Below are 10,677 nucleotides of genomic sequence, written 5' to 3' on the forward strand. Positions count from 1 at the left end.
TAGCTCAGTTGGTCAGAGCATCAAGCAGATACAACCATGTTGCAGGTTCGATCCCTGGTCAGGGTACATACATAAAAGTTATCTTTATTGTTGAAAGTTTTATAGATGTCCCCTTTGTTTTTTTCCCCATTGACCCCGTCCACCCCACTGAAAATTATTTTAAAGGAGAAAAGTAAACAATTAAAAAGTAACAATAATCTCTAAAACCCACTTAATCTTTCTTAATATTCTGATGTATATCTAAAGTTTTAAATGTACATTTGAATGTGTGTGTAATTTTTAAAGTAGCAGCATGCTAAATGTGCAGTTTATCTTTTTTTTAAAACAGATATATTGGTGCCATGGCTGGGTAGCTCAGCTGGTCAGAGCATCAAGCAGATACACCCATGTTGCAGGTTCGATCCCTGGTCAGGGTACATACAGAATTAAACAATGAGCCTTACCTGGTGTGGCTCAGTTGGTTGACCATAGTCCCATGCACCAGAAGGTTGCCAGTTGAATTCCCAGTCAGGACATATACCCAGGTTACAAGTTAGATTCCCAGTTGGGGTGCACAGGGAGGCAACTGATCAATGTTTCTCTCTCATATGGACTTTTTTTTCTCTCTCCCCCCCGCTTCCTCTCTCAAAAAAAATTTTTTTTTAAAAAAGGACGTAAAGAAAAAGCTTTCAAAATTTTACCATTAAGTAATGTGTTGTAGGATTTTTTCTTGCAGATACTCTTTATTAAATTAATTTTCCTTCTACTCCTGTTATTGAAAACCCAAGTTAGGCTGCTCGCAGCTCTAAAGCCAATACTCCAGAAACAAGTGTTGGGTGAAAAGGAAATTTTGCTTTATTCAGGAAGACGGCAGGCTAATGTCCAAAGACCATCTCCAAAGTTCCATACCAAGCAGAAGAGTTTTAAAGGAGAGAAAGAAGGAAGGAGAGTTTCAGGGAACTGAGAGAAAAGTCTGTTTCTTCAGCCACACATAACACTTTTTCACATCAGATTTCTGGGCATCAGAAGCTGGTCTCAGCTACCTTGAAGACATTATTTCCTTCTGCAGCATAAGCTCATAAATACTCATGGCCACCCTGAAAGTATCTCCTGTTTGACAAAGAGACAGTACATCAGCAATTTATAACTACATTCCTGAGAACAAAAGGAGTTGAGCAGGAAAAGCTATTAACATGTGAACAAAGGCCAGAATAAGAATTAAATTATTTAATTCTAGCACCCAAAAATACCAGGGGCATTAAAATCAAAAGGGGCTCACCTGGCCAGCATGGCTCAGTGGTTGAGTGTGGACCTATGAACCAGGAGGTCACGATTCAATTGCCGGTCAGGGCACATGCCCAAGTTGCCGGCTCGAATCCCAGTGTGGGGCATGCAGGAGGCAGCCGATCAATGATTCTCTCTCATCATTGATGTTTCTCTCTCTCTCCCCCCTCTATCTGAAATCAATTTGTAAAAAAAATCACAAGAGGCTTGGTTATAGTCCTGGTTTTCCATGAGCACCCACAGTGTATACGTTTTTAATTTAATAATTTCTTGACATTTGAGATGATTATATTTTCTCCATTAATCAATAACCTTTTTTGTTGTTGTTAATCCTCACCTGAGAATACTTTTCCTTTGAATTTTAGAGAGTGGAAGGGAGAGACAGAGACAGAGAGAAAAGCATCTTTTTGAGACACATCCATTGGTTGTCTCCCACATGCACCTGGACCAGGACTGGGGCAGGCCAACGCTCTATCCACTGAGCCAAACGGGTTAGAGCAATCAATTACCTTTAATTCTTATGCTAAGACAACCTAACTGGCTCATATTGTATTATTCTATTTATATAACACTAGATTTGGTTAACTCCTTGCTTATGAGCTTCTAGATCTACATTTATGAGCAAAACTGGCATATGATGTTCCTTCATTTGCTGTTCCTGTCAGGTTTTCCTATCAGGGTTACTAGTTTACTAGGTTTCATAAAAAGTTGAAGTGTTCACCGTTTTTTGTGTTTGTTTTTTTAAAGATTTTTATTGATTTCAGAGAGGAAGGGAGAGGGAGATAGAAACATCAGTGACGAGAGAGGAATCATGGATTGGCTGCCTCCTGCACGCCCCCCACTGGGGATCAAGCCCACAACCCGGACCTGTGCCCTTGACTGGAATCCAACCTGGACCCTTCCGTCCGCAGGCGGCCGCTCTATCCACCGAGCCAAACCGGCCAGGGCTGTTCACTGTTTTCGTCGCCCTTTCCCCATATACCTGGAAGTATTTGATGAAGATGGAAATTTTGTTTTCCTTATGTTTGGCTGGACTTGCCAAAGAGCCAGGGCTGCCTGGAGTCTGCTTTGTGGGGAGATTTCGGACGACTCTTTTAAGTTTTTTAGTCGTTTTTCACATGGGCAAAGCACCTCCTTGGACCTCTCCATTCCCGAAAGCTCCGCAGGGACCTCGACCACAGAACTGGGGAAACGCGGCCAAGAGGCGGCCACAGCCCGCCAGGAAGGAAACCGCAAGATCACTCGGGAAGCAGCCGGCCCGCAACGCCCGTTTCCCCGGAAACCGTATTCTGACGTCACCACGCGGCAGCGTCCCCCTAGGACCGCAACGGAACCTATTGCATCTGGGACACGCGTGGATACCCGCCGGTCCTACGTCTGCAGCGGAGCGAGCTTCCGCGTGGTGCCCGGACACCTGCTTCTCCTTCCGGCCCAACTTCCCCTTCTAGCAAGAAGGGGCGTCCCCATTTCCGGGGAGCAAGTAGATTCAAGGAAATGGCGCCAGTCTCGGTGCCGCTGAAGATACTGAAGCCTTCACCGGGGCGCACGGGACTCGCTAACCGGTTGTAACCTTCCACAGGCCCCGCCCCGAGGGCCACGTGACGGCTCCGGCTCTGCTATCACGTGACTTTCGGTGGCTCGTGGCTGCTCTTTGTAGTAGTAGTTTCGGGCGCCAGTGCCTTTCTGGCCGCTCTGCTTACCCACCCGCCTTGGTCCCCGTCCCTAGGCGCATGCACAGCACAGGGCTTTCTCCTGCAGTGTCGCCCAGACCCCACTTCCCTTGCTCTCTCCGGGGTGCAGAGACGCGCGCCCGAGCCGTCCGCCCCTCTGGGCTCTGGAGGAGAAGGTAATCTCGGAACTGGCGGCCAGGGGAGCCGGGAACAGGAAGTTTTCGCTGGCGTCTGCTGAGACTTTCGCGGTCGCCACCCAGAGGCCCGTTGGCGCTCCGGTACTGGGTGTGTCTGGTGCTCGTAGTGATGGAGGTGGAGTAGGGACTCGCGTGCAGCATTGTCGCCGTCACCTCTCTCTCCCTTGGGCTCTTTTGGGAGGCGCCCCAGGCGTCCCACGAGTATATTCCCACCCGTAGGCAAAGCACAGCCGCTTCCTCCGCTGAGGCATTTCAGGGCGTTACACCACTTTCTGAATTTCTGCCCCGCAGCCTCTGCGTTTCAACCCCCCGCTCCCGGCTTAACTCAGACCTGCCCCATGGTCCATGTGGGCATATCAAATATAAATAGCCCCGGTTTTTTAGGGTTTTAGCTATCCAGTTAAAGGAATACCATCCTCCTGGTCCTCGATTTCCATCCCCACCCCATGTTAGTAGGACTGATCCACCGCTACTAGAGGTTTATTACTGTATCTGGTATTCCCCGTCCGCTCCTCTCAGGATATTTGGCATAATTTCCCCTGGTTACTCTGGTTGAAACACATTCTTCAAAAATATTTTCCTCCACTTATTAGGTTTGCTTGGGGTTTTTTTGTTTGTTTCTTGCTTTTGTTTGTTTTTTTCTTAGAGAAATATCCATGTGAGATGGAAACATCCATTGGCTGCCTCTTGCATGCCCCTTCACGGGGATCCAGTGTTAGAGTGTGGACTGAAGGGTCCCAGGTTCGATTGGGATAAGGGGCACATGCCAGGGCTGTGGGCTCAATCCCCAGTGGGGGGCTGCAGGAGGCAACCAGTCAATGATTCTTTCTCATCGATGTTTCTATTTCTTTCTATCCCTCTCCCTTCCTCTCTGAAATCAATAAAAATATAAAAAGAAAAAAAAGTGTGTTGTTAATATTGGAAAAAAAAATCAATAAACAGTGTGGTGCTGGGGGGTGGGAACGGCTGGGGAGAGGTCAATGGGGGAAAAGGAAACATATAATACTTAATGTGGATGAGAACTAACTGCTGATCGTCGAATAAAATTATAAAACTATAAACCAATAAAAAATAAAGAAAAATAAAGTTGTCTTTATGGATATATCATCAATATTTATCATATTGGATTTTAAAACAAAAAATGTTAGCCCACTAATACAGAAGTACACATTCCATTAGCTTTCAGAGTAACTAGTGGTAAAATCAACCCTGTTTCCTTAGAAAACTCCACTGTGAATGAGAATGAATAAGAGAGAAATGGGCAAATAAAGTCTTAGTGTTATTATGAAAATAGTTTTAGCCTTGCCAATTTTTGTAAAAAGCTTTGAGAACCACTGCTCAAAAAATAAAAATCACAGTTTAGAAACAGGGCCTTTCACTTCCTTGAACAATTTAGATAGGAGCCCTGTGGAACCTTAATCAGGATCTAGGCTGCTGGTGCAATATAGACAGTAACCCGTGGAATTTACAAGGTGTGCTCTGAAATGTTGTCCTAAACTCCTCGCTGGTATTTGTCCTTTAGTCTGGAGAAGATTCCTGTGTAAAAAATAACAGGTCATACCAAAGTAATTAAATATCAATTGCTGAGAAGGATAAACTTCAATTTAATGGGAAAAACCCCAGTTCCTGAAAAGGTATCAGAATTTCACCAGAAATTTCACAAGCTAAGAACTTGCTTGAAGAGAGCAACCATTAAAATAGGAAAGCATCTCTGATGAAGTGGGAAAAAATACTTGTTTTGCTATAAACTAAGAAGAAAATGTAAAGAGATCTATAGAAATGTTTAAGTTCATATGAAAAAATGCATAAGAATTCCATGAACCTTTTGGAGAAAAGATAGCTCTTAATGAAACAAAGCTGCTTGAGAAAGTTAAGTGAGGGCTTCCTATCAGTGACAGAAGAGGAAGTTGGAATGAGCAAAACATAAAGTTCAGGAAAGTCTGACAGTACGCCAGAGGTCTTCAAAAGAGAGGAAATAATCTCCTGATTGTAAGAGTGATGATGCTAAAGTTTTAAATAACTGTCTTGTGCAGATCATTTCTGAAACTGAGGAAAAAGTAATAGGAAAGTGCCGGAAGCCGTTCCAGCTGGACCCCGGCAGGAAAGTAATTGTATTTTCTGAATTAGACAAGAGAGAGCCAGGACTTATAAGTTGAGAAAGTGAGAGAAGACAGTTTTATCAGTTATCTGTTGCTGTGTAATAAACCACCACAAAACTTGGTGGCTTGCAGCAGTAGTGATTTCTTTCTATCTTTCATGATTATCTGGGTTGGGTAACAGTTTATCTGCTGGTTTTGCCTTAGGCTCACTCTTGCAGCTGCATTCAGCTGTGAGGTGGTTGGGCTGGAATGTCAAGGTGGTCTCACCCACATGTCTGGCAGTTGGTGCTGGCTGTCCTTTGAGCCTTGGTTCTTGTACATTTGACCTCCTGTTCTCTGGGCAGCATCGTAAGATAAGAGGGTGAAAGCAGAAGCTGCAGTTCTCTGGCTTGGAATCACATAACATCTCTTCTGCCACATTCCATTGATAAAAGCAAGTCACGAGGTCAGCCTAGATCAGTGATGGCAAACCTATGACACGCGTGTCAGAGGTGACACGCGAACTCATTTTTTTTGGTTGATTTTTCTTTGTTAAATGGCATTTAAATATATAAAATAAATATCAAAAACATAAGTCTTTGTTTTACTGTGGTTGCAAATATCAAAAAATTTCTATATGCGGCACGGCACCAGAGTTAAGTTAGGGTTTTTCAAAATGCTGGCACGCCGAGCTCAAAAGGTTCGCCATCACTGGCCTAGATTCAAAAGGTGGGGAAACAGACAACCTCTTGATGGGAGGAAGTGCAAAGTCATATTGCATAGGATCCTGGGAGGAGTTTATGGCCATATTTTGCAATTTATCACAGCAGGAAATGACATGGATGTGACAAAGATCCGAGCTATATTAACATTAGTTCAAGAAGAGAAAGCAGCCTGGCTGGAGTGGCTTAGTTGGTTGAGCTTCATCTGATTGCTAGTTCGATTCCCGGTTCAGGACACATAACTGGGTTGCACATTTGATCCCTGGTTGTGGCACATACAGAATGCAATTGATCAATGTTTCTCTCTCTTTCCTTCCCTCTCACTCTGTCTGAAAATCAATGGAAAAAATATCCTAGGGTGAGGATTAACAAACAAAAACAAAAAGAAAAAAAAGTACAACTAAAGAAAGAAAGAAAAAAAAGCATTTACAACTTTTAGCTGAGTGCTAAAATGTCAATTATACATGATTGGAAGAGAACCCAAAGTACTTGTTCACTGTAGTCACTGCAAGGCCTCTAGAAAGTGTATTATAAAGTTTCAAGCTAAAAATTGAACTCATTGATCAGACAGAATACCATACTGGAAGAATTTCAGCAGAAAAAACATTAGAAGCAGTCAGCAAAGGAAGGGGAATATTAAAATCAGTGAACTCAATAAAATAGAGATAAACTATAGAATATGAAAATATAAGACAACATTTTCTTCTGCACAAGAATGCCCATGACAATTGGATCCTTCCTCGTGAAATGAAAGAGCAGTTGCTGGAGAGATGAACTAAGCCAACTTTCTGAAACAGAAATTAATAGAAGAACAAATAAAAAAAAGTTGCTAGTACTCTGAAAACCAGGAATTGTTAAAGCAACTCCAAGAAAACATTTTGTAGTCTCTTCCCAAATAATACATCAATTTCATTTCTAAGATGCCAAATGCTTTGTTTCCTATTGTAATAAGAGTCTTTATAAAAATAGTAATACAATATCTAATGGCTCCCTCAATGAAGGATCTTTTAAATTCATGCCTGAGGGTGGATAAGTACAGTACTCCTCAGTAATGAAGAATGGTCTGTGAAATTACAGATACTCTGACCATTAATGGAAGAGATGTGCTTCGACTGGAACCCTGATGCTACTGCTAATCAGTATCCCCACAAATTCCCCCTTTTACCATCTTGGATGGCTTGGTTCACTCTGGTCCAAATCCCAACCCTCCTTTGCACTGTCTATCACAAGCTCACCACCAGCAGGACTTCTACCTCCTTCTGGTCAGTTTGGACCACCTTGCTCTCCACTTCATGGGCATAAAACTTTTCTTCCATACCTTGTTCCTGGAAGGACTCCACCTTAGGCCTAAGAGAAAGCACACCTGGCCTCTACCTGAAATAACAGCCTTGTTCCATGATTGTTAAATCTGTAAACATAGACCTCCACCTTTTATCTTTAGTAATATGATTTTGATAATTATAAGTAATGATGCTCTTAATATGTACTTTGATGCACATATACATGCATTTCTGTTGGGTAAATACCTCGGAGAGAATTTGTTGGGTCACAGGGTATGCATATATTCAACTTTAGCAGATAGTATCAGTTTTCCAAAGAGGTAGTACATAGCTAAAAGATTATATGTATACATATACATATATATGCATATATATATACACACACACATATAAAAGCAGCCTTGACTGGCCGGTATGGCTCAGTGGTTTAATGTCCACCTATGAACCAGGAGGTCATGGCTCGATTCCTGGTCAGGGCACATGCCTGGGTTGTGGGCTCAGTGTGGGGTGTACAGAAGGCAGCCAATCATTGATGTTTCTCTCTCTCCCTCTCCCTTCCTATTAAAAAATAAATAAAAGCAGCCTCACCAAACCGGTTTGGCTCAGTGAATAGAGCCTCAGCCTGCGGATTGAAAGGTCCCAGGTTCGATTCCGGTCAAGGGCATGTACCTTGGTTGTGGGCACATCCCCAGTAGGAGGTGTGCAGGAGGCGGCGGGTCGATGTTTCTCTCTCATCGATGTTTCTAACTCTATATCCCTCTCCCTTTCTCTCTGTAAAAAATCAATAAAATGTATTTTTAAAAAAGCAGCCTCTTTGTCTTTCACTTAAGATTAACTTATTGAAGACCCCAAAGCAATTTTGTATGGAAAATAAGAGTTAACCTATGAAACACAGATATAGTGTGTGTGTGTGCATCAAAACACCAGTAGAATTTTGTTTTGCTTCTGATTGGGACAAGGGTCACAATAATTTCTCCACCAAATAGACCATTTCTTTTCTACAGGGTGGGGCAAAAGTAGGTTTACAGTTATAACTATTCTTATACTGTTATTTATTACTTATTGTATTATTTTCCATATGGACAACTGTAAACCTACTTTTGTAATTCACTCCCTGTTTAATTCAGAACCCTATTTCCTAGCATATTTCAATGAAAGTTGAATGAGTGAATTAATAGGTCTTCTCTATAGATTGGTTAAACACACACACTTCAATAAAGAGGCAGCCAATCAATGATTCTCTCTCATCATTGATGTTTCTATTTCTCTCTCCCTCTCCCTTCCTCTCTCTGAAATTAATTAAAACATATTTAAAAAAATAAAATACAGTTCATTTTAAAAATTGAGCTATCAGCTGGTAAAGTGTGTATACATTTTTTGGGGACACCCTGTGAATTAAAAAATTTGCAATTATTGTCTCTGAGGTAATCTAAACAACAGTTCACATAGCAAGCTTTAGGGGGATTCTATGTATCCATTATACAGCTTTCACCTTATTGCATTTGGAACTTTTAGTTGGGACTAAATAAATTAATAAACTATATGGCTAATTTTTAATTTTCATTGTAACTGATAATATAGAGGTATTTTGATATATTAGGCACACAACACTGTTCTCTGTGCCATGAATCCAGTTGATTTTCTAGTGGGCTCACTTCAGTTTCCAAAACTATGAAGTGCTTCATAGATTCACACAGTGCTTTTCAGCATTTGAAGTATTTGACATTTTACATTATATTCTTTGATGCTCAAAAGTGCTTGGAGAAGTCAGCAAGGCTGGTATGTGTGTCTCATTTTTTTGGTTAAAAAAAGAGAGACTTGCCTAGCTGGTTTGGCTCAGTGGATAGAGTGTTGGCCTGTGGACTGAAAGGTCTCGGGTTTGATTCAGGTCAAGAGCACATGTTCGGGTTTCGGGCTCAATCCCCAGGAGGAAGCAGGAAGCAGCCAATCAATGATTCTCTGTCATCATTGATGTTTCTATCTCTCCTTCTCCCTTCCTCTCTGAAATAAATTAAAATATATATATTTTTTAAAAGAGAGACTTTATCTACTGTGTTCATCAAATGTTGTTTGTGCAACATCATGCATCTACAAATGAACTGGAATTCAGGTTTCCAGACTTTTTACTCTGATGTACCAAGGACCCTGGTTTTCAGTAGCTGTTTGACATATTTCTTTTTTTTATCTTTAATTTCTTTATTGGTTAAGGTATTACAAATGTGTTCTCATCCCCCCCTTAACCCCCAACCTCCCTCCCCCCAACTCATGCTCTCATCCCCCTGTTGTCCGTGTCCATTGGTTTGGCTTATATGCATGCATACAAGTCCTTTAGTTGATCTCTGACATATTTCTTAATCTCTGTACTTCAGTTTTCATGTCTGTAACAAGGAGATAATAGCTATTCATTGAACGAGCACAATTGTTAATTTAATTAACATATGCAAAGCTCTTAAAACAGTATCAAGGTCACAGTAAGTGTTAAATAAATGTTAAATGATATGTTTATTGTTTTAGCATATCCAATTTACTTGTAAGGAGGGTTGGGATCATCACAGTATATACATTTGGAAAATTCCCAGTTGAGTGTACATGTTAGAGGCAAGTTTCAGACGTGTCTGTGGGTAGTAGAACTTAAATCTTGTTTATCATTTAACCACTAAAAAAATGTAGTGGTCCAACAATCCCACTCGTCTCACTTAACCACATTTAATTTGTCCTTGAAATGCTCCTCCCAGCGAGAAAAGACTTCAAGGGCGTGGCAAGTGGTATTTGAGGTATTTAAAAAAGCAGAAATCAATGAACTGTAATAGAAAAATCCAGCATATTAGAGAGCCCAAGTGTGCTCGGTAGTGTAACGATCTACCCAATCTTTCTTAGCAGAGAAGATGTTACGGGAAACTCCACATCAGACGCAGCTGGGAACTCTGTCGAAGTTAAAAAAAAAAAGAGAAAGTTTCAGTTTTGTGAAACATCTGGTGCTCAGCCATCTGTTTTTGCCTGCACAAACAAATGCTTAAGGTCGGTGCGGTTTCCTTAGGACACCTTGCAAGGCGGAGTGACAGCGCTGGAGCAACAAGTTGCGGCGAGCAGCTAATTTAAGCACGTTCTCGGGGTCGGAGGCACCTGCACTTCCTGTTACTACAGTTCGGGCCACACTGCTGTCATCCCTAGCTTTTTGGAGACACCCCCAGCCCATATTCCTACTGGGGCCACCCTCTGGTGTCTCCAGCTCAAGTGCAGGGCTTGACCTCCGCCCGCAGTTGCCCCAAAACACGGGAGTTTCGCTCCCCCAGGCCAATAACACGGCCTCTAGCTTGAATTATTTGTTAAAAGGTGAGCAGGTGGACGCCCTTCAGGCACTCGGGACTTCCCATTGTGGTTGAGAGTTAGATGCCGTGGACACACGACGCCGGCTAAACTCCACCGGGCATTGAGGCCCCACCCATGGCAACGCCACTCCGACGTCC

At 42.2% G+C, this 10,677-nt stretch overlaps 1 long non-coding RNA gene across 1 annotated transcript; it reads right to left on the reverse strand.

Annotated features, from left to right (window-relative positions):
* Window positions 1–811: 811 nt before the first annotated feature.
* Window positions 812–5,575, reverse strand: LOC106725248. Its single transcript, XR_001361122.1, has 2 exons — window positions 5,501–5,575; window positions 812–1,089 (listed from the first exon to the last, which is right to left on the reverse strand). It is a non-coding gene; the product is annotated as an uncharacterized LOC106725248 (long non-coding RNA).
* Window positions 5,576–10,677: the final 5,102 nt, after the last annotated feature.

Source organism: Myotis brandtii, unplaced genomic scaffold, assembly GCF_000412655.1.
Source record: "Myotis brandtii unplaced genomic scaffold, ASM41265v1 scaffold149, whole genome shotgun sequence".
Lineage (NCBI taxonomy): Eukaryota > Metazoa > Chordata > Mammalia > Chiroptera > Vespertilionidae > Myotis > Myotis brandtii.